The sequence below is a fragment of the Haematobia irritans genome, chromosome 1 (assembly GCF_050003625.1).
Source record: "Haematobia irritans isolate KBUSLIRL chromosome 1, ASM5000362v1, whole genome shotgun sequence".
Lineage (NCBI taxonomy): Eukaryota > Metazoa > Arthropoda > Insecta > Diptera > Muscidae > Haematobia > Haematobia irritans.
This window is the reverse complement of record NC_134397.1, coordinates 231053499-231076045: the sequence shown is the minus strand read 5'-3', so window position 1 is coordinate 231076045 and position 22547 is coordinate 231053499. Positions and strand designations below refer to the sequence as shown.

At 30.7% G+C, this 22547-nt stretch overlaps 1 protein-coding gene across 3 annotated transcripts in view; it reads left to right on the top strand.

Moving 5' to 3' along the window:
- Positions 1-3476: 3476 nt before the first annotated feature.
- The window catches only part of LOC142222513 (uncharacterized), a 57338-nt gene continuing 38267 nt past the window's right edge, over positions 3477-22547 (top strand). For all 3 annotated transcript variants that reach the window (XM_075292808.1, XM_075292725.1, XM_075292889.1), the window contains exon 1: positions 3477-4116. The gene's annotated coding sequence lies outside the window, so the exon portion shown is untranslated. The remainder of the gene's footprint in view (positions 4117-22547) is intronic.

Sequence of the window (22547 nt, the reverse complement as noted above, 5' to 3'; positions counted from 1 at the left end):
ATTTAGCTCTAGTTGTCCGTCGGTTTGGAAGACAACGGTTGCTATTTGGATCGATCGATTGGAGCCGCCGTGGTGCAATGGTTAACATGCCCGCATTGCATACACAAGGTCGTTGTTTCGATTCTTGCTTCGAACGAACACCAAAAAAGTTTTTCAGCCGTGGATTGTCCCACCTCAGTAATGCTGGTGACATTTCTGAGGTTTTCAAAAGCTTCTCTAAGTGGTTTCTCTGCAATGTGGAACACCGTTCGGACTCGGCTATAAAAAGGAAGCCCCTTGTCATTGAGCTTAAGAGGGAATCCGGCAGCACTCAGTGATAAGAGAGAAGTTCACCAATGTGGTATCACAATGAACTGAATAGTCTAAGTGAGCCTGATTCATCGGGCTGCCACCTAACCTAACCTAACCATTATGGATCGATCCCTATGGATTTTCGCACAAGCTAATACTCACACAAAAAAATCTGACTCAATCACGAAACTAATTGATCCAATTAATTTTTTAATTGAAATGTCTTCAATCACGAAAATGATAGTATCAATCACAGTTTTAATTGGACATTAAAACTAGTAAGTAAAGTAGAAAGTCGGGCGGGGCCGACTATATCATACCCTAAACCACCATTACAGAATTAGTGTGGGGTAACATATAGGTCTGGGAGGTAAACCGCAGTTGCATCTTTAAGAAAATTAAAGGGTACATGTCTCTGGGTGCTTTGTGTCAATCTGACTATAGCTCATAGTCAATGTTGCCAGGGAATATGTTCTGTTTACCCTACAAGGACAAAAAAAGTTCCCTACTTTCCCATACATTCCCAAAAAATTTTCCCTACTATATTTTTCGTTAAATTTAAAAAATTTTACAAAACAAAAATGGTTCTAAGTACCTTATTATCTTAAAACATGAATATGCAACGTATATAACTTAGAATATAAATTTGTATTACCACCACGGTTGCCACAGTTGGTAGAATTGTACCCAAATTAGTAACCTTTTTTGTTAAATCTCTATAAAAATAAAATTTTGGAAAAAAGTTTCTATAAACAAATTTTTGTGAGAAATTTTTCTATAGAAATAAAATTTTGACAATAAATTCTATAGAAATAAAATTTTGAAAAAAATTTTTATAGAAATAATATTTTGAAAAAAAATTCTATAGAAGTTAAATTTTGACAAAATGTTCTATAGAAATAAAATGTTGACAAAATTCTCTACAGGAATAAAGTTTACCACACATTGTAAAAGATCAAGCCTTGCCGGCTTCTAATTTCCTCCTCTAGAGCCACCAAAATGTAAAAATTATTACAAATTGTGTTGAGTGAAAATGTCCTATATTGTGGCCCTACATCCCTACAAGACGCTAAATATTAGAAAACCAAATCAAAATTTGAAATTTGAGTAACATTGGTTAATAAATAAGAGTACTATGGTCAAATTTGGGATAATCGAGCGATTCATATATATGGAAGCTATATCTAAATCTGTACCAATTTGCATAATATTTTGCGGGTTTTATTAATACCATAAAAGGTTACCTTGTGCAAGATTTGAGTAATATCAGTTAAGAAATGAGGCCTGTATGGTCAAACATAAGGTTATTAGGGGCGAATTTTTCAAAATCGGGTGATACATATATGGGAGCTATATCTACATCTAAACCGATTTCGATGAAATTTTGCACATATAGTTAGTACTATAGAGGACTGGATCAAGCCAACTTTTAGTAAGATCGGTTAATAAATAAGGGTTCTATGGCCAAATTTGGGAACATCGGGCTATACATATATATGGGAGCTATATCTAAATCTGAACCGATTTCGATGATTTTTTGCACATATAGTTAGTGCTATAGAAGACTACATTTAGCCAAATTTGAGTAAGATCTGTTGATAAATAAGGGTTTTATGGCCAAATTTAGAAAAATCGGGCGGTACATATATATATGGGAGCTATAGCTAAATGTGAACCGATTTCAATGTTTTTTTCCACATATGGTAAGTGCTATAGAAGACTACATTTAGCCAAATTTGAGTAAGATCGGTTGATAAATAGGGGTTTTATGGCCAAATTTAGAAAAATCGGGCGATACATATATATGAGAGCTATATCTAAATCTGAACTGATTTGGATGAAATTTTGCAGACTTGAAGGACGATGGAAAAGATGACCTTTTGCCAAATTTGGTGACGATCCGTTTGAAAAAAAGCGCAACGTGACCCCATTTGTCGAAATCGGGCGATACATATATATGGGAGCTATATCTAAATTTGATCCGATTTCTTCCAAATTCAATAGTGTTCGTCCTTGTGCCCAAAAAACTGCCTGTACCAAATTTCATCAAAATCGGTTAATAATTGCGACCGGAATCCTGTGAACAACAAATACATGGACAGACGGACGGACGGACGGACACCAAGCGCTAGATCGACTCAGGAGGTGATTCTGAGTCGATCGGTATATATTTTATGGGGTCTAAAGTCAATATTTCTGGTAGGCACATTTTTTGGCCGATCAAACTTATTATTCCCTGACAACTATGTGGTTTAGGGTATAAAAATACTTGAATAAAAAATTAATTTTTTTAATTGATTCAAAATAATTTTTGCATTAAAAACGTAAACATTTTCAATTGCTTTTTTAACTTATTTAGTGTTTCCAGTTTGATTTAAAAATTGACTGTTTGAAATATATTTTTAGTTAAAAATTAAAATAAACTTACACCACGTTTTTAATTGTCTTTTTCTTCCGAGTTTGATTAAAAAGTTAATTGTAGCAATTAATTTTACAATTAAAAACTTTAAAATTTTCATCATTGACTTAATTAACTTAATATTTCCATTTTGAATAAATAGTTTATTGTATCAATTAATTTATTAATTGAAAAAATTTTCAACTACAATCAAATTTTTAATTGGCAATATTTTGGCGATATTTTGTTCTGTGCTCTACTTTTTTATCCTCTTTCCTTCCTCACTATGTCAACAAGCACATCCGTGAGAGTAATGTTAAAGAGTAGTGTTTGACGCTGCGTTTCTTGAGAGAGATAAAGCTTGACAGCTTCCTAAAAAAAGGCCTTTAATTTAAAGAAACATCATTTCTGGCTCACACTCAATACCAAAATCCTTAAGGATCCAAGTAATTTTTTTCCGTGTAGATGAGGTTTCTATACAATAAATCCATTTTCTGTTCACGTCAAAATTCATTATAGGGTAACTCGGCTGTATCTAATTGATACGACTACTCAATCCCGTGAAACTCACTGTATAGAAGATCATGTTGCCAAAGGTCTCAATAGAGCCACCATTCATTTATTTGGTGGTTGGTTGTGAGCATTAAAAGAAAGCACAAACTGTAGTTGGCTGATATCATGTGCAAGTGATAGCTGCCTGAGTGTGTGTGTGTGTACAAACTTGGCTCAACCAATTCTCCCCATGCTGCATGATGATCATGACATTCAGTCTATGTTGGACTTTTATCATTGACGGTTGCTGAGAGCGCTAGAACGTGAACGTTGAAACATTTTCGGGGCTTAAAAACGAATGAGAGTGTAGTGTAATAGACACGAAGCAAAAGGTTAAAATGTTTGGTTGCATGCCACACGTACCAACATTCATTTCTGATTCAAATTACTCTACAATCAAATTGAAATTTACTTTGTTACAGTGGCTTTAATGGTTTTTCGTTTGAATTATCGAATGCTAGAGAGTTTTTTCGTTTCGTATCAAAAGGTTAAAAGAATTCGAAAAACTTACAACATTTTGTGTTTCTTTTTAATTTGAAAAACGTGATTGAGAAAAACAAACAACGATAAAATCTTTGAACAAATAACAAAAACAAAGTGTACCACAAAAATAAACAAAATCAGTATAATTCTTTCCCAAAAAAAAAAAAATGAATGTATGAATGAAAATTTCTTTGAGTTGAGTGTTTATTGGAATTGTCATGAATTAAATTGATCCAATTTTATTGGACGTGATCGATGTCATAGTGAATTGTTCATTGGAATAACAAATTAATTTGAACAAAAAATTCCATTTAATATTGAAAAAAATTGGAAACCCAAATTTTACTGGATACCATCATCATTGAATAATATTGGATTATTTTATTATAGAGGTAAGTTCGCTACATTAGATTGAACAGTTTTGGTACACAGAAAAAAATATTTTTGGTCTTCAATTACGAAATTAATTGATTCAATTAATTTTTAATTGAAATTTCTTCAGTTACAGAAAAGATAGCATCAATCACCAACGTCAATTAAACAAATGAATTAGTCCAATTAAAAATTTAATTGATACTATTAATTTATGTGATTGATTTTTGTTTGTTTAAAAAATTTGTTCACCCGATTAAGTTTTTAAATTGAAATTTTTAGAATTCAATAAAAATATTAATTGGAATATTTTTGATGATAATTTTTCATGTGTGTATGTCAAAAAATCTTTCTGTAGAATTTTCGGAAATACTAGATACTGTTTGCGAAATACACCATCAATGTTTATGTTATATATCCAATATGAGCAAAATATGATATTTATCATACGCAGAGAAGGAATATGATGACCTCAATCATGTTTCAAGAGCAAAATGTTATTTTAAAACAAGTAAGGAAAGTCTAAAGTAGGGCGGGACCGACTATATTATACCCTGCACCACATTGTAGATCTAAATTTTCGATACCATATCACATCCGTCAAATGTGTTGGGGGCTATATATAAAGGTTTGTCCCAAATACATACATTTAAATATCACTAGATCTGGATAGAATTTGACAGACTTCTACAAAATCTATAGACTCAAAATTCAAGTCGGCTAATGCACTAGGTTGGAACACAATGTTAGTAAAAAACAAGTAAGGAAAATCTAAAGTCGGGCGGGCCGACTATATTATACCCTGCACCACTTTGTAGATCTAAATTTTCGACACCATATCACATCCGTCAAATGTGTTGGGGGCTATATATAAAGGTTTGTCCCAAATACATACATTTAAATATCACTCGATCTGGACAGAATTTGATAGACTTCTACAAAATCTATGGACTCAAAATTTAAGTTGGCTAATGCACAAGGGTGGAACACAATGTTAGTAAAAAAAATATGGGAAACGTTTAAATCTGAAGAAATTTTAAGGAAACTTCGAAAAAGTTTATTTATGATTTATCGCTCGATATATATGTATTAGAAGTTTAGGAAAATTAGAGTCATTTTTACAACTTTTCGACTAAGCAGTGGCGATTTAACAAGGAAAATGTTGGTATTTTGACCATTTTTGTCGAAATCAGAAAAACATATATATGGGAGCTATATCTAAATCTGAACCGATTTCAACCAAATTTGGCACGCATAGCTACAATGCTAATTCTACTCCCTGTGCAAAATTTCAACTAAATCGGAGTTAAAAATTGGCCTCTGTTGTCATATGAGTGTAAATCGGGCGAAAGCTATATATGGCAGATATATCTAAATCTGAACCGATTTCAATCAAATTTGCCACACTTGACTATAGTACTAATTGTTCTTCTTGTGAAAAATTTTAAGAAAATTAGGGTAAAACTCTGGCTTCTGGGGCCATATAAGTCCATATCGGGCGAAATATATATGGGAGCTATATCTAAATCTGGACCGATTTCTTCCAAAATCAATAGGGTTCTATTCTGAGCCAAAACACATACTTGTGCCAAATTTGAAGTCGATTGGACTAAAACTGCGACCTAGACTTTGATTACAAAAATGTGTTCAAGGACAGGTTAGGTTAGGTTATGTGGCAGCCCGATGTATCAGGCTCACTTAGACTATTCAGTCCATTGTGATACCACAGTGGTGAACTTCTCTCTTATCACTGAGTGCTGCCCGATTCCATGTTAAGCTCAATGACAAGGGACCTCCTTTTTATAGCCGAGTCCGAACGGCGTTCCACATTCCAGTGAAACCACTTAGAGAAGCTTTGAAATCCTCAGAAATGTCACCAGCATTACTGAGGTGGGATAATCCACCGCTGAAAAACTTTTTGGTGTTCGGTCGTAGCAGGAATCGAACCCACGACCTTGTGTATGCAAGGCGGGCATGCTAACCATTGCACCACGGTGGTGGCTCAAGGACAGACGGACATGGCTATATCGACTCAGGAGCCCACCCTGAGCATTTTTGCCAAAGACACCATGTATCTATCTCGTTCCTTCTGGGTGTTGCAAACATATGCACTAACTTATAATACCCTGTTCCACAGTGTGGCGCAGGGTATAAAAACGAATACTTGTAGTCGAGTCTGAAATTCAAGCCATCGGTAATACGTTTGTAAAGGACTTAAATAGCACACGAAGAAAAAAATAAATAAAATTAAATTAAAATAAATTAAAATAAAAAAAAATAAGAATCAAGAACGTAAAACTCAAATTTAAAAGAGAATTATGTCTTATAAATATCCTTACTTCATTTTTCAGCTTCTTTGGCTCAGAATCAATAGCTGAATTATTATTGTAAAGATAAAATCTTTGGAACCAGACATGCATGCTCGTTTCAGTGTAATTTCGGGTTTGACCGGACTCGACATGTTTAACTGAAGTCCAAGTTGACGTTTTATAATCTTCAAATTCGACTAATCGAATTTTTATATGAGTCAAAATCGACTTTTAAAGTTGAAAAGTCTGTGGTCGATTTGATAGTATCGGAAGATGACTTAAAGAGTGGGTTTTATGTATTACAACCAGCTTGAGGTTGCTACCATTTCCAAAACCGCTCGTCTGACAGCTGACAGATTTATTCCAGTAATAGTTCATTGCATTCATTACAAGCTTATAAAAGCATTTTGATCCATTGCATTCAGAAATAAAGTTATTCGTAATGAGATTCAAGCGTCATAGTGTGACAATTCGTGTCAGTTATCCAATTCAAAAAAAAAAAAAAATCCAAACTGATTCCAAAATTTATTATTATCTCCGACATGTTTGATTTTGAACAAAAAAAAAAAAATGAAAAAAATTAAAGACTCGTAAAGTGTAATATTTCTATGTTTATAAAAGTCGAGAATTCTAAAAGGCGGATTTTCCAAATTTTGAAAAAATCGAACGGTCAAAATGTCGACTTGATATGAGACTTAAATGTTGAGGTTTAAATGTCGAATTCAACGGTAACCACACCACTGCATTCACTGGTTTACTAGGGTTGTCCTACACTTTGCCGATGCTAATTTTGAGTTTGAGCGAAAGATGCGGAGGATTGCTCTAAGAATTTATATAAAAAATATAGGATGTTCCATGAAAAAGGTGTTTTTAAATTAACATCAATCAGAACGCTTCGTTGCAATATAAAAAATTGTGTGTGAAAAGCTACACTAACTAAAAAAATATTGACCTAAATTTTAGAATACGAAATATAAACAATATTCAGTGCAAATTTTACTAAAATGAAGAAATTTTACTCAATAAGAAAATTCATTATCTTTGTTTTAAAAACTCCCAGCCAAAAAAATTGGAATATCTTCTGTACTCCCAACAGTGTTCTTTTTTAACTACACACACTCAAAAAAAAGTTTACTTGGATCCAAAGAGTTCGACTTTCTCTTAAGGTTTTTGGTATTGATTCCGAGCCAAAGATGCGGGTTCTTTAAAATAAAGAACTTTTTTAGCGACCTAACTGGCTTTAAATCTAGGACCAATAAAATAAAAATTAGGACACAGATCTCATTTATCAAATTTTCATTCTCTTTTCGCGGTTTATTAATAAAGGTACTCACGTGCAAACAAATGCCAGTTTAAAAATCCAAATTGTAACGGGTACTTCAAAGTGAAACATGTTTTCCTAATTCAAAAAAAAAAAAACTTTAAACCAAAGACGCTAAATCCTCAAAATAAGTCTTAGCCTATATTTGAAGCGTTTTTATCTTAAATCTAAAGTTTCAATATTTCAGTTAATTTAAGGACAATTTCTTTAAATCAAAAATGTGTTTCTTTACTTTAAGGAAAATTAGCCTTAGTTCAAAGACATGCGCCTTTAACGTAGGGACGCAAATTAACAAAATTTGTGTCCTAAATTTAATGAAAAAAATTTTTTAAGCAAAGATTATAAACTTTACTTTAATTAAAATTTCATTATTTTAAAGAAATTTTTCCTTAATATTTTGAATAATTTCGCATCCTAAAATTTAGGTTGCGTAATATTTAATAAAATATTTTTTTCAGTGCAGGAAGTTCTTTTAATTCAACTATTTATAACTCGCTTTTTTCTTATTTTTAATGGGTAAATTAATTTTTTTTGTTTCAAAAAGGTTAACAACAGAGTAAGCATTAAAAAAATGGTACAAATTATTGAAATTTTGTCGAAAAAAAATTTAAATCCATTCAAAAAGTATTGAGATTTTTCAAAATACATATTTTAATTCAAACGTTTCGTACAAGCGTTACAATGCATTACAAATCATACAAAAAAAATATATAAAAATTATTTATTTGTCTAAATATGACAACATTTTTCAATTCACATCCAAAAAACTGAATTCGAAACACAGAGTAAGAAGTGATGCAAATTCAGTGCAACGGCTATTGAAATGGTGGACATCCGTCCTATAACAAGCCCATGTTAAATTCATCGCTTTTGCGCCAATTTTGCACTATCTCCGGATCCAAAAAGAACATTTTCACTACATTTTTGGCGACGGTTTTTTTACTGGGCTGGTTTGTTAAATTTTTGACACGAATATTTGCATAGAAAAATCGTATGCAACCTAAATTTTAGGATGGGCAATTTACAAAATATTAAGGAGAATTTTTTTTAAGTAATGAAATTTCAATTGAAATAAAGTTTATAAACTTTGCTTCAAAATTTTTTTCCATTAAATTTAGGACACAAATTTTGGAAATTTGCATCCCTCCGTTAAAGTCGCTTGTCTTTGAACTAAAGCAAAGTACAGAAACACTTTTTTGATTTAAAGAACCCGTCCTTAAATTAACTGAAATATAGAACCTTTAGATTTAGATTTTGTTTTTGGATTAAGAATTTTTTTACATTAAAGTATCCGTTATAATGTGAATTTTATTAATATACCGCAAAAAGAGAAGGAAAATTCGATAAATGAGATCTGTATCATAAATTTAATTTTATAGATCCTAGATTTAAAGCCAGGTAGGTCGCTAAAAACGACTTTATTTTAAAGAAGCCGCATCTCTGGCTCGAAATCAGTACCAAAATCTTTAAGGGTAGGTCAACATCTTTGTATCCAAGTAAACTTTTTTTTGAATGTAAGCTAAATGTTCCTTAAAGTAATGAAAATTACTTATTATAGTCTAGATTTAAAACTAGACAGTTCTCTAAATAATGGCTTTGTCTTAAAGTACAGCTTGTAGTTAAATTTTATATATTTTTTTTATTTTTCCACAACCCAATGAAATTTTCCTTTTTTAAGAATCAAAAATTTTATGAACTAGGTTCAATGAACACATAAGTTCAATATGAACTAACGCAGAAGAAAAATTTCGTACGATTCGCAAAAATATTAAGAATGAACTAATTTGTGGTTAAAATAATCAAGACTAGGGGCCAATGATTTTTTTCTTTACTATTAGTTCATTTTTTCTTCTATAAGATGGTGTAATTTCGTGAATTACAGTTAAAAAGTACACCAGAGCATTATATTTTCCTGGTTTTATCGACGCGCTTTGTGAAAATCTGAAAATGTGAGCTATACATTTCGTACAAGCTAGTGCATTCACCCAGAGAAGGAATATGATCACCTCAAACATGTTTTAAGAGCAAAATGTTATTTTTGGGTGGTGACCATGCAGCATGGTTGTCGCAACTATGTTATTTTCTCGGAAATTATGTATCTGATTTCGGCAAGCAGGTTATATTTGACGAGAAAACAACATTTTTGTGACAAACTTGTTACATGGTCACCTATATGGTGATCATGTAACATTTTGCTCTTAAGACATGTTCGAGGTGATCACATTCCTTCTCAGCGTGTTCTCCCTATAAAATTTTTACATTTTTTCCGTGCATCAGTGTCTTGGAATCAATTGGTTCTGAACCTAAGTAAGTTTTCTTCCACTACTTTAAATTTACATCCAAAAAATTGTTATCTAAAAATGAACTTACTTTTCACTTCACAGGAAGTTATTTTGAGGTGACATATAAAAATCAGTTGTCTTACGTAGTTTTCGCAATCTATTTTTAAATTTTCTGAATTTTACATAAAGTAAAGATTAAAATTATAATTAACATTAAGATTTGGTCAAACAATCTTAAAACATTATAAATGTAAAGTATAACGCCTTCTAAATATAATATTGTTGAATAACATTATTACAACGTTTCATTCGTTCTTCCTCTAAAGAAATTTTGTATATAAAAATATTATTAGTTTGACCCTAATTAGTTCAACACCAATTGCTAGTTCCCATGTATAATCGATTTTTAGTTTGTTAATTTACAATGCCAAAAAAATAAACAAATTTACTCATTGGACGAACAGCTATTTTCCATCAAATGAAGTAACCCAACTCTCCGTTCCATTCCATTCCATATATCCATCAAATAATTAACTTTAGCAAAAACCAAAGAAAGGAAACAAAAGCTAATGTTCATAAATCTAATTTTGCTAATTTTAGATTTGTTCTATTTCAAAGTCAGTACTCCTGTAAAGAGCCACTACTAAGTCAATAGTTCATGGGGGCAAAAATGAAAGCCAAAGACCTATAAACGAATGAAATGATAAACATCAAAATCTGCTCTTTGACTCTTACTACTAACCTAATAAACATAATGAGAGCGCATGTACAAATTATGAATGATGTCCCCCACGAAAGTATAATTTATTGAAATATAGTCGCCATTCGAAAATAGGTGAGTGAAAATAAGGAGGCGTTAAAGAATTAGCAAAGACCTAATTAATGGGAAAAATAAATATTGATTTATCGGGACATATGTATTCTAATACGTAAGAACATAATTATGTTTGGGGCATTGTATTAATGTTTCTGGATGCAAACATATATTAATTTAGAAATTTCGTATAAACATATATGTGTTTAGTGATATCAGAGAGAAAGATAGATAGAGAGAGAGAGAGAGAGAGAATAAAAAAGATAAAGTGGCGAGGACATAGACAATGAAAGACTACAACAGAACCAAATGAGAGCAAATGGTGTTCTACCTGAGAGATATTTCGTTTTTTGGATAAATATGCTTGCATTCATTTTCGTATGTGTCTGGCACATGAACGGGACGCCCCAAAAATATTGAATGTTTTAGTCTAAACATTACTACAATATACACATTCAATTGTGTATTCTTCTTGTGGCATCGAAACGTATGGCCTTAAAACTGCAAACGGCAAAGCCATCACACATTGCACGAAAGTGGCTCTGCTCTCTGTATTTTTGCCCGGTCCCGTCGAAGCGCCACTAGTGCTAACTGTACTTTTTAATACGAGTATGTTATATCCCAGGTGCAAAACTCCAACGGAGTACGATTCGGAGATTTTAGTGGTCATCATGCTTCAATCCGTGCTTCAAGCATATATATTTTCAGGATTGATTCAAACAAAATTTTGTTTGTATTGTTCAAACATATTAGGTTTCACCTTAGACATAGGCGGTAGAACAATTTTTTAATGAAATTTTCTTTGTGTGTATAAAAATATTTTTTTTTTTATTTTTTAGGCACCAAATTTTACAATTTGAGTACATGCGTCATATTAACATACATATGTGTTGTACACATATGTATGTGAATACTAAACGTGCTATGCTAGTTTGTGAATATTATATGGTAGCAGTTAAAAACAATGTGCTCAAAAATTGAGTTCCAAACATGTAATATTTACACCGATGATGCGAGCTAAGTGCGACGATGTTAAGTCCTGTTGGAAAATATTTGTCGCGATAATATTCGGCATTTATTTTGACCCCATGATCGATGAATCGAGGAGCTACCATAGACCACTTTAGGTTGGGTTAGGTATAGTGGCACCCCAATATTTTAGGCTCACTTAGACTATTCAGTCCATTTTGATACCACAGTGGTGAACTTCTCTCATAACACTGAGTGTCACCCGATTCTCTGTTAAGCTCAATGACAAGCGACAAGGGACGAGTCCGAACGGCGATCCACATTGCAGTGAAACCCCTTAGAGAAGCTTTGAAACATTCCGAAATGGCACCGGTATTACTGAGAGGGGATAATCCACCGCTGAACTTTTTTTTGGTGTTTGGTCGAAACTGGATTTTAACCCACTAACCACTGCACCACGGTGGCTCCTGCACTTTGGCAAATAAACCCGATCATTTTGTTTGTTAACAAACTGTTCAATTTGTAATGGCTTATCGGTCGGAGAAAACCAAATTCGGTATCTGGCCACTTTCGTGCAAGTGAAGGAATTTCTGGGCTCATTCCAGTTTAACTTGTTTTGTGCACGAGTGAGCTTTCGCACTGTTTGGAACTTCAATGGCTTTATGCCAAGTTCACTTTTAAATATGAATTGCATCCATTGTAGCGATATGTTCAGCTCACGAGCAAGTTTTCTATCACTGCGACGTGGATTTCTATCAAATCTGTCCTTCATCATTTCTCGTTTTATTACCGTTCCCACTCGAATATAAACCAATCACACGCTTGAATTCCATCACGAATAATTTTATTTCTGAATGCAATAGATCAAAATGCTTTCGTAAGTTTGTAAACAATAAAATAATGTCACTGGAATAAATCTGTCAGCTGTTAGGCGAGCGGTTTAAAGATGAATGCAACCCGCAGTTGGTTACAATACACACTGTAACATTGAGGTGTGCACGTGACACGAAATTTTCGTGATTCGTGCGTGAGTCGGGAGTCACGCTCATGACAACTGCGTGAATGTTCGTGAGCGTGATTAACAAAACAAAATGTCGTGCGTGAGTGTCAGTCACGAAAATAATATCTTCGTGAGTGGGCGTGAGTAACGAATTACACTCACGAAAATATTCCTGCTCACCAACATAAAACCCTTAAGCGTTAAATTCAATTATAATTTTAGTGACACCTGGGACGTTAAGAGTTTAATAACACTCTCGATTTTAATAATGCTCATGTTATCAGACATTTCGGTAAGGTAAATTAATCATAAAATTATTCGTGAGTCACGATATTTTTCGTGAGTCACGGTATTTTTCGTGAGTCACGACGTTTTCGTGCGTGAGTGTGCGTGAGTCCCACCAAAAAATATCGTGTGTGAGTGCGCGTGAGTATGATTTTTCAGTCGTGAGTGTGCGTGGGTAAACTATTACTCACGTGCACACCTCTACTGTATATACACGCAAAAAAATAATTCTTTCCTCCCAAACGAAATTTTAGACAAACGATTTTGTTTGGGAGGGAAGGTGTAGTGTATTTGGAAGAAAAGTATATACTTTTTATGATAAACGTTTATTCTTTTCCAGGATGTAACAATTTCATAAAGACTAACTCAAAAAATTTTTTTCTGGCTAATTGCATTTTCCCTCACATCTTTCTCAATTCCACAAAGTTTTTTAGTTATTAGCACCTTTTTTTGTAATACAAACAATGTAGAGGAAATTATACGATTTTATAAATTTTATTTTTTTTTTACCTTTCGCCTGGACGGAGAATCGAACCGCGGACCATGCAATTTGTAAGTTAACACACTATCCACTGAGCTATGTAGCCGTTATTGTCATCAATAGACAATTGCCCATATAATTTATATTTATATAGCATAGCTTGCGGCGCCCACGAGCCGATTAAACAAAGTTTATTTAACAGATAAATACATTTAGTTGGGCACCGTGGAGCAGTGGTTGCTACGTTCGACTTGCATGCCAAGGGTCGTGGGTTCGATCCCTGCTTCGACCAAAGTTTTTTTGTTTTTTTTTTTTATTCCAGATATGGTCGGAAGATTCCGAAAAAATGTTCAACATTACATTCTACTATATTAAATTTTTACTATGAACTGTAAAATGTGTCTTATTAAAGACGTAAAGTCAGAAAAGAACAGTGTTTTATATAAACGAAATGGACTGTGTTGTTGGTTCAAAAATAACTTTTATTATTGAAAAAATAAGAATTTTGTAACAAGCGAATTTTTTTGGTGATAAACGTGTATACGTTTCGAAGCAATTCAAAAAACTTTAACAAAAGAAAAACGTTTTCGGTACATGTTTTCCAAACATTTTTTTTCTTTGCGTGTATACCATGCATTTCTTAATTATACTACCTTTTTATTGATGTACGATTAATGGTATAGGCTTCAATACAACGGGGTTGTACCTTTATTCGATTTTTTTAATCTTTTCGAAATAAAATAGTTTTTGAAATGGCCGCATCTTTGGCTCAGAACCAATACCATATTCCATAAGGGAAGGTCATAATCTTTGAATCCAAGTAAACGATGTTTTTTAGTATAGGTGACAGAACTCTGGCCAAAGAAGCAATTTTTCTTCTGAGAACACATTTGCATTATCGTATTTGGTTAATGATATTACACATGTTTTGTTCTCCATATACTTTCAAATTATACATCGACGAAGAAACACCCTCGTTGAACCCTAATTAACTACATTTAATGGTAAAATTCAAATTTTCCTTGACCTTCAAAACAAAGTCCAGTCATTTGAATCTGTATTGATCATCCATTTGTTAATTATGCTAACATACCAATTCTTCAATCACCTCCTTCGATTTACGACTAATAATATAGGCGTGAAAAAACAAAAATCTCATAGATTTTTCCATCTTTCTAATCTCTCTTTCTTTCTGAGATAAAACATATAGAACTGACGGGCTAACATTTTTTTGTATTGGGGCAAAATTCTGGTCAATGGGGGCAATTAGCATGATCACATTTTTCTTCTTGATAACTCATTTGCATTATTGTCTTCACTGGGGTTATAGGTATTAACATCTTCAATAATGAGTTGTTTACGACTTTCTATTGTTAATACTTCAATGGTAATATTAACCTCTGCCACCACCTTAGAAGATAGAAATGCAATAGTTTCCCCGATGATAAAAGCAAACTGGTCAACTTAAAGATTTGTGCTAATTTTGTTTATATTGTCAATGTGATATTGGAAATCGGTTGAAGACATTATCAACTTGGTAACATTAACAGTTTATTCTTAATTTCCTAAAGACTACAAGAGGCCAAAGTGGCCTTAACATTTACAGTTGTTAGCTCCCGCTTATACAAACATTGTTGATGTCAATTTCCGAATTCTTTCCAATCAGAAGATAGGTCTTTGCTACTCTTACTGTTATCCATTGGCCATTGCCTAATTATACCCCCAAAGAAAATTGACTTGAGGCATTTCAATACGAGCTAAGAATTCAAATACGCTCTTTCTTAATGTTTTTGTATATTTTGCATTTTTATGCAAATTGGATTGAAACCGTTTTTGGCAAACTTTTGTTTTCAAATCATTTGTTCAAATTTAAGAGTAACGCTAATTGTCCCCATTGAGGGAATGATAAATTGAACATTCGACAATAGAAACGCCAGTACAAAACATCATGTGAAACATTTATCAATGTCTTAGGATGACATTACTTGGCCATGTCAAATCCATTAACTTGGAGTATGTGTGTGTAGCAGTAGGTGATATTTAATCTTCGTTGCCCCTGAAAATCATGGGAAATTTATAAAAAAAAAATTTTGCCAAATATTTAACATAATAATTTTAGATGAGCTAGTCATTGGGATCAGTAGTACAATTACAGAACCATATGCTAGAGAACAATAGTCGATGTAAACTGGGTAAGAACATGAGCTAATGAACTGCTTAGCTACATACAAAAAACAATATGTTTGGAAAAAGAGTTCTAATTTTTATAATTTGAAAAACTTTTTCGCTTCCATCAGAGGTTGAACCTGGGTTTTTTGGCACCATAACAGAACACCTTAGCACACCCAGCCACAAACGCCATTGAATACGAAGCGTAGAAACGTCAATTCAAATGTTTTGTATGACCACAGTTGCCACTAGTGCCAAAAATAATCTACCAAAATTTGAAGAACAGTTTACAACGATTCTACCAAATTTAAATTATCTTGTTTGATGTCTTTAATCAAATTGCTGTGGTTAGTTAATTTTTTTTGTTTCTTCGAATAAATAAATCATCCCTCCGGTTAACGACAATTTTTCAGGTCTATAAATAGCACTTAGATTGTAAATGGGTCGAATTTTATTTCTATAGAAAATTTTCTCAAAATTTTATTTCTATAGAAAATTTCTCAAATTTTTATTTCTTTTGAGAAAATTTTATTATTATAGAAAAATTTCTGAAAAGTTTATATCTATAGAACATTTTGTCAAAATTTAATTTCTTTAGAAAATTTTTACAAAATTTTATTTTTATAGACAATTTTCTCAAAATTTTATTTCTATAGAAATTTTATTTTTATTTTTAGAGAAAATTTTGTTTCTATAGAAAATTTAGTTTCTATAGAAAATTTAGTTTCTATAGAAAATGTTGTCAACATTTTTCTATAGAAAGAAAATTTTGTTAAAATTTTATTTTATTTCTATAGAAAATGTTCTCAAAATTTTATTTCAATAGAAAATTTTGTCCAAATTTTATTTCCATAGAGAATTTTCTCAAAATTTTATTTCTAATTAAAATGTTGTTCAAATTTTATTTCTATAGAAAATTTTGTTAAAAATTTTTTTCTATAGAAAATTTTGTCAAACTTTTATTTCTATAGGACATTTTGTCCAAATTTTATTTCTATAGAATATTTGGTCAAAATTTTATTCCTTTAAACAATTTTGTCAAAAAATTATTTTTTCCTCTGTTGATTAAGCTACACATGTAGTTTAGTCAATGCATGGTTTTAAGCTGAAATCAAAAACAACAAAATGATTGAAGAATACACCAACAATAACAAAACAAAACAACAAAAAATATTTCTATAGAAAATTTTGTCAACATTTTATTTCTATACGACATTTTGTCCAAATTTTATTTCTATAGAATATTTGGCCAAAATTTTATTTTTATAGCAAATTTCGTCAAAATTGTATTTCTATAGAAAAATTTTGTCAAAATTTTATTTGTATTTTCTCAAAATTTTATTTCTATAGAAAATTTTGTCAAAATTTACATCCAACATCTTACCATCTTGCAGTCTATAGGGCTTTGCCCAAATAAATTTGACAAGCGTACTTTTCCTCTGTTGGTCAAACTACTCTTGTAGTTTAGTCAATGCATGGTTTTAAGCTGAAATCAAAAACAACAATAATGATTGAAGAGAAACCAACAATAACAGACAAAACGAATGAAGATAAAGAAAGCCATCCAAATAAATTTTCTATAGAAAATTTATTTCTATAGAAAATTGTATTTCTATAGGACATTTTGACCAAATTTTATTTTTACCAAATATTTGGTCAAAATTTTATTTCTATAGAAAATTTTGTCGAAATTTTATGTCTATAGAATATATATTTTGTCAAAATTTTATTTCTATGGGAAATTTTCTAAAAATTTTATTTCTATAGGAAATTTTGTTAAAATTTTATTTCTATAGAAGATTTAGTCAAAATTTTATTTCTATAGAAAATTTTGTCAAAATTTTATTTCTATAGAATATATTGTCAAAATTTTGTTTCTATAGAAAATTGTGTCAAAATTTTCTTTCTATAGAAAATTTTGTCAAAATTTTATTTCTATAGGACATTTTGTCCAAATTTGATTTTTATAGGAAGTTTTGCCAAAGTTTTATTTTTATAGAAAATTTTGTCAAAATTTTATTTCTAGAGAAAATTTTTCCAAAATTTGATTTCTATAGAAAATTTTGTCAAAATATTATTTCTAAAGAAAATTTTCTCAAAATTTTATGTCTATATAAAATTTTCTCAAAATTTTATTTCTATATAAAATTTTCTCAAAATATTATTTCTATAGAAAATTTTCTCAAAATTTTATTTCTATAGAAAATTTTCTCAAAATTTTATTTCCATAGAGAATTTTCTCAAAATTTTATTTCTAATTAAAATGTTGTTCAAATTTTATTTCTATAGAAAATTTTGTCAAAAATTTATTTCTATAGAAAATTTTGTCAAAATTTTATTTCTAAAGGACAATTTGTCCAAATTTTATTTCTATAGAATATTTGGTCAAAATTTTATTCCTTTAGACAATTTTGTCAAAAATTTATTTTTTTCTCTGTTGGTTAAGATACACTTGTATTTAGTCAATGCATGGTTTTAAGCTGAAATCAAAAACAACAATAATCATTGAAGAGAAACCAACAATAACAAACAAAACGAATGAAGATAGAGAAAGCCATCCAAATAAACTTTCTATAAAAAATTTATTTCTATAGAAAATTTTGTCAAAATTTTATTTCTATAGGACATTTTGACCAAATTTTATTTCTATAGAAAATTTTGTCAAAATATTATGTCTATAGAATATTTTGTCAAAATTTTATTTCTATAGAAAATTTTGTTAAAATTTTATTTCTATAGAATATTTGGTCAAAATTTTATTTCTATAGAAAATTTTGTCAAAATTTTATTTCTATAGAAAAATTTTGCCAAAATATTTTTTGTATAGAAAACTTTTCTCAAAATTTTATTTCTATAGAAAATTTTGTCAAAATTTTATTTTTATAGAAAATTTTGTGAAAATATTATTTCTAGAAAAAATTTTGCCAAAATTTGATTTCTATAGAAAATGTTGCCACACCCAGAAAAAAGTGCCTTCGAAACTAAAGGAAAAAATTTTCATCAATATAGTTTATCCATTTTATTTCCATTAAGGTACATTTTTGTGAAAAATAATAAAATTTACTCGTTTCAGTAAAAAAATGCTAAACTGTAAGCAGTTAGGAATAGTTCATTAACTAGAATAAGGCATGGAATTTTACTCATACTATTTTCTTCGCTGGGTATAAGAATTTACTACTGAAAAAGAAAATTTTATTCACCGATAACAAAGCATTCGTAAAAATAAACAAAAACCGAACTAAAGCCAAGTTTCCTCAAAATTAGTAAAATTTCTTATAAAATGATAATTGCGACTTCCTTTATAATAGAAAGTTTTTCATACATACGAACAACACTTGGCATAGAAAAATATTTTAGTTCATTCGTACTAAGAAGTATGCAATCCTTTCAAAACTTAAGGAAACACACTTGTTAGAATATAGGAAATTTTCCTAAATTTCTATTGTCTACCTGTAATCGATACCTGTCATCGTAATCGATGTGTTTGCGCGTGGGTGTAATCGATATATTTGCGCGTCGGTTGTTTTTTTAGTTGGAATCGCGTTGTTTTGGTATACGGAGAGATTGTTAAAAAATAATATGGTAAAATAATATAATAAATAACAAATAAAATATATAAAATATTTGTTATTTTAAATTAGTGAGAAAAATTTTCGTTTTTTTTTAAATAAATCTATCAATGTTCGTGATAGTGTATAAAGAAAGAAAACACCAGCAGAATAACAACCCTTTCATTTGTCTTCATTTTGGAATCTTCAATTATCAGGTAATATTCAGTGACGCTAACCTTTTGCAACAAAAATGTTTTATGATTTTTTATATTTGTAGGTATTGAAATTGTAAAAGGAGGACAAAATCGTTAGGCAGCAACTTATTAAAAGTGAAAAGTGCAAGAAGAAGAAAAAGTGCGTTTTACAGTTGATAGTATCACACGGAAATTGGAAATAGTGGAATAATAAACTAATATTTCAAAGAGATTCGATGCTGTTGATTCTTAATAAATATATTCAATATATTAATAAAACATGTCTTTTATTGAAGATAAAATTGCTTATAGAAATAAATAAAATTGCATTTAAAAACGAAGGTAAGCAGTTCTAATTATGAAGTAAAAGTTTTACCACAAATGTGTAAGATTTGTCGAAATGAATGAAAAAATTTCAATAAAATCATTCCATATATGAATTCAAATTAGTTAAATTTTTTCATTCTGTAGTATAGTGGTATATAAATATAGGAAAATGTTAACTAATATATGGAATGCATTATTCCTAATTTCTACGAAAATCACATCGTTCAAACAAATAAAAATGTCTTTGGCGCTATACGAAGTTCAACTTTCTTCACAATGAGTTCATTTTAACTTAAAGAAGGGGTCACTTTTTTCTGGGTGCAAAATATTATTTCTAAAGAAAATTTTCTCAAAATTTTATGTCTATATGAAATTTTTTCAAAATTTTATTTCCATAGAAAATTTTGTCAAACTTTTATTTCTATAGAAAATTTTGTTAAAATTTTATTTTTATAGAAAAGCGAAGTACCTCTTAGTTGGAAAGGAATGTTTTGCAAAATCTACCAAAACATCAAGAATTCTTCCAAACTACCAAATAGTTAAAGTGTGGCGACCGTGAATATGATATCAATGTAAAAACACTCTAAATACTTCTCGATATGGTATTGATTAGTACACTAAAAAAAGCATGCGCGGTTCCAAAGATTTTGTCTTTACTTTAACAATTTTGGTATTGATTCCGAGACAAAGGAAAAGACAACAAATTTAAAGACAATTTCATTAAATTTAAAGAATTTGTCTGAATTATTAAAGTCAAGTTGACCTTACGCCAAACATTTTTTCTTGCATGTTATGATACACATTTTTAAGTGAAATCACTTAATTATAAGGATAATACGACTTCATTGAAAAGTTTATCGACTTTTGGACAAGGAAAAAAACTTTATATTAGAGAAATGCGTCTTCTATGCTAAGCAAAATTTGCATTCGTATTTTACAGACATGCAATCTTTGACCCCACGACAATATTTTTTTCAGTGTAGATGAGATAAAGTTTGAGCCTAAGAAGACGTTCACCTCATTTTTCTTTTATATCATTCCAGATTTGTATCATTCGTCATTGTGTGGGACGTTTTCAATTCTTTTTATAGTGTTTGCAGGTTCCGCAAACACTATAAAATCTTATGTCGCATGTGTAGAAACCACAATCATCCATAGGAATGCCTTGTATTATCTGTTAACAGATCGCGTATATAAAAATCTCACTTCAATCCATTGATTTACCATTCTAATATCAATGATGGATACTAGAACCTAACCTATGGCTGCTTTTGTTTCTCATTGCAATTAACTGTTTTCTTAATTTTGGAACCATTACTGACTACAGTTTCGTTGGTTTGTTATCTTTTTTTGATTTTCCCCTTAAACAATTTGTTGAAATTGAAAAGCCAAAAATACATTCTTCTAATAAGGGGGGTTTGGCATACCCGGCAGCAATTGTGAGAATTGTTGTCTGTATCATTCTTTTTAAGCACTTTAATGTTGTGATGGCTGGGGGAGTAACCATTATCACACAATTTGTTTGATGTGGTGGTTTAGTATCTGTGTCAACGAAATCAAAGAGGAAACGTTTAGGTGATTAAAATCACTACAAAAGCGAAGAAAATTTATTGGCGTGTGAAGATTGTTCTCACTCCGGTTGATGTTAAATCTGTTAGGTGAAAATTTTAAATTATCCCTCTTCACTTCAGTTACATTCAATTTTATTTTCTTAACAATTTGTTGCAAAGATTTCTACTTAAAATAAATGCCAATTAAATTTTCAGCATGTATGCAAGTGTTTTCAATCATCTAAAACGTAATAACATAAATTGTAGGGTATGAGTGTTGCCTTCTCGGGATTAGAGAATAAAAACAAATATCGAAATCATCGAAAATTTTATTGTTTTTTCAAAATACTCCCCTTAAGATCTACACCCTCAAAAAAAATCGCTTCTGTAACATATACCCCAAACACATTTTGCTTCAAGCATATATATTTTCAGGATTGGTCCAAACAAAATATTGTTTGTATTGTTCAAACATATTATGCTTCACTTTAGGGCATACACTGGTATACGGACGAAAAAGACTGTTTTTCATATGTTTGGGTGTAAAAATTATATGTTGGGAGCTCAAATTTTTTAACACAATATTTTTAAGTGCAAGCATATAATGTTCATAAACTAGCATAACATGTTTGGGACATATATGTTAATATGTTAGCACATATTATGTTTGGGACATAAAATGTTTGTAAATATAATATGCTTATATGCAAACATATATTAATTTGGAAATAGCCTAAAAACATATATGTGTTTAGAAATAGAGACCTAGAGAGTATGCTGCAAGTAAACTAATGGAAGTAACCAACTGGTGCCTTAAAAATATATCCACACAAAGAAAATTTCATTAATTTTTTTTTTCAATGACTTGGTATATACTAAATATTTTTCACAGATGTCATAGCAAACAAAACAAAAAAAAAAACAAGTATAAACGGCCGTAAGTTCGGCCAGGGCGAATCTTATGTACCCTCCACCATGGATTGCGTAGAAACTTCTACGAAAGACTGTTATACACAATCGAATTACTTGGGTTGTTGTATCTTAAATCGTTTTCTAAATTGTGAGTTAGTCCACACGTGGTATATATTAGACAAAAAGGTATGTAAGTCTACAAATAATTACGAATCGATATGGACTTTTGCACGGTACGTAGGGAGCCAGAATTGAAATATGGGGGTCGCTTATATGGGGGCTATATA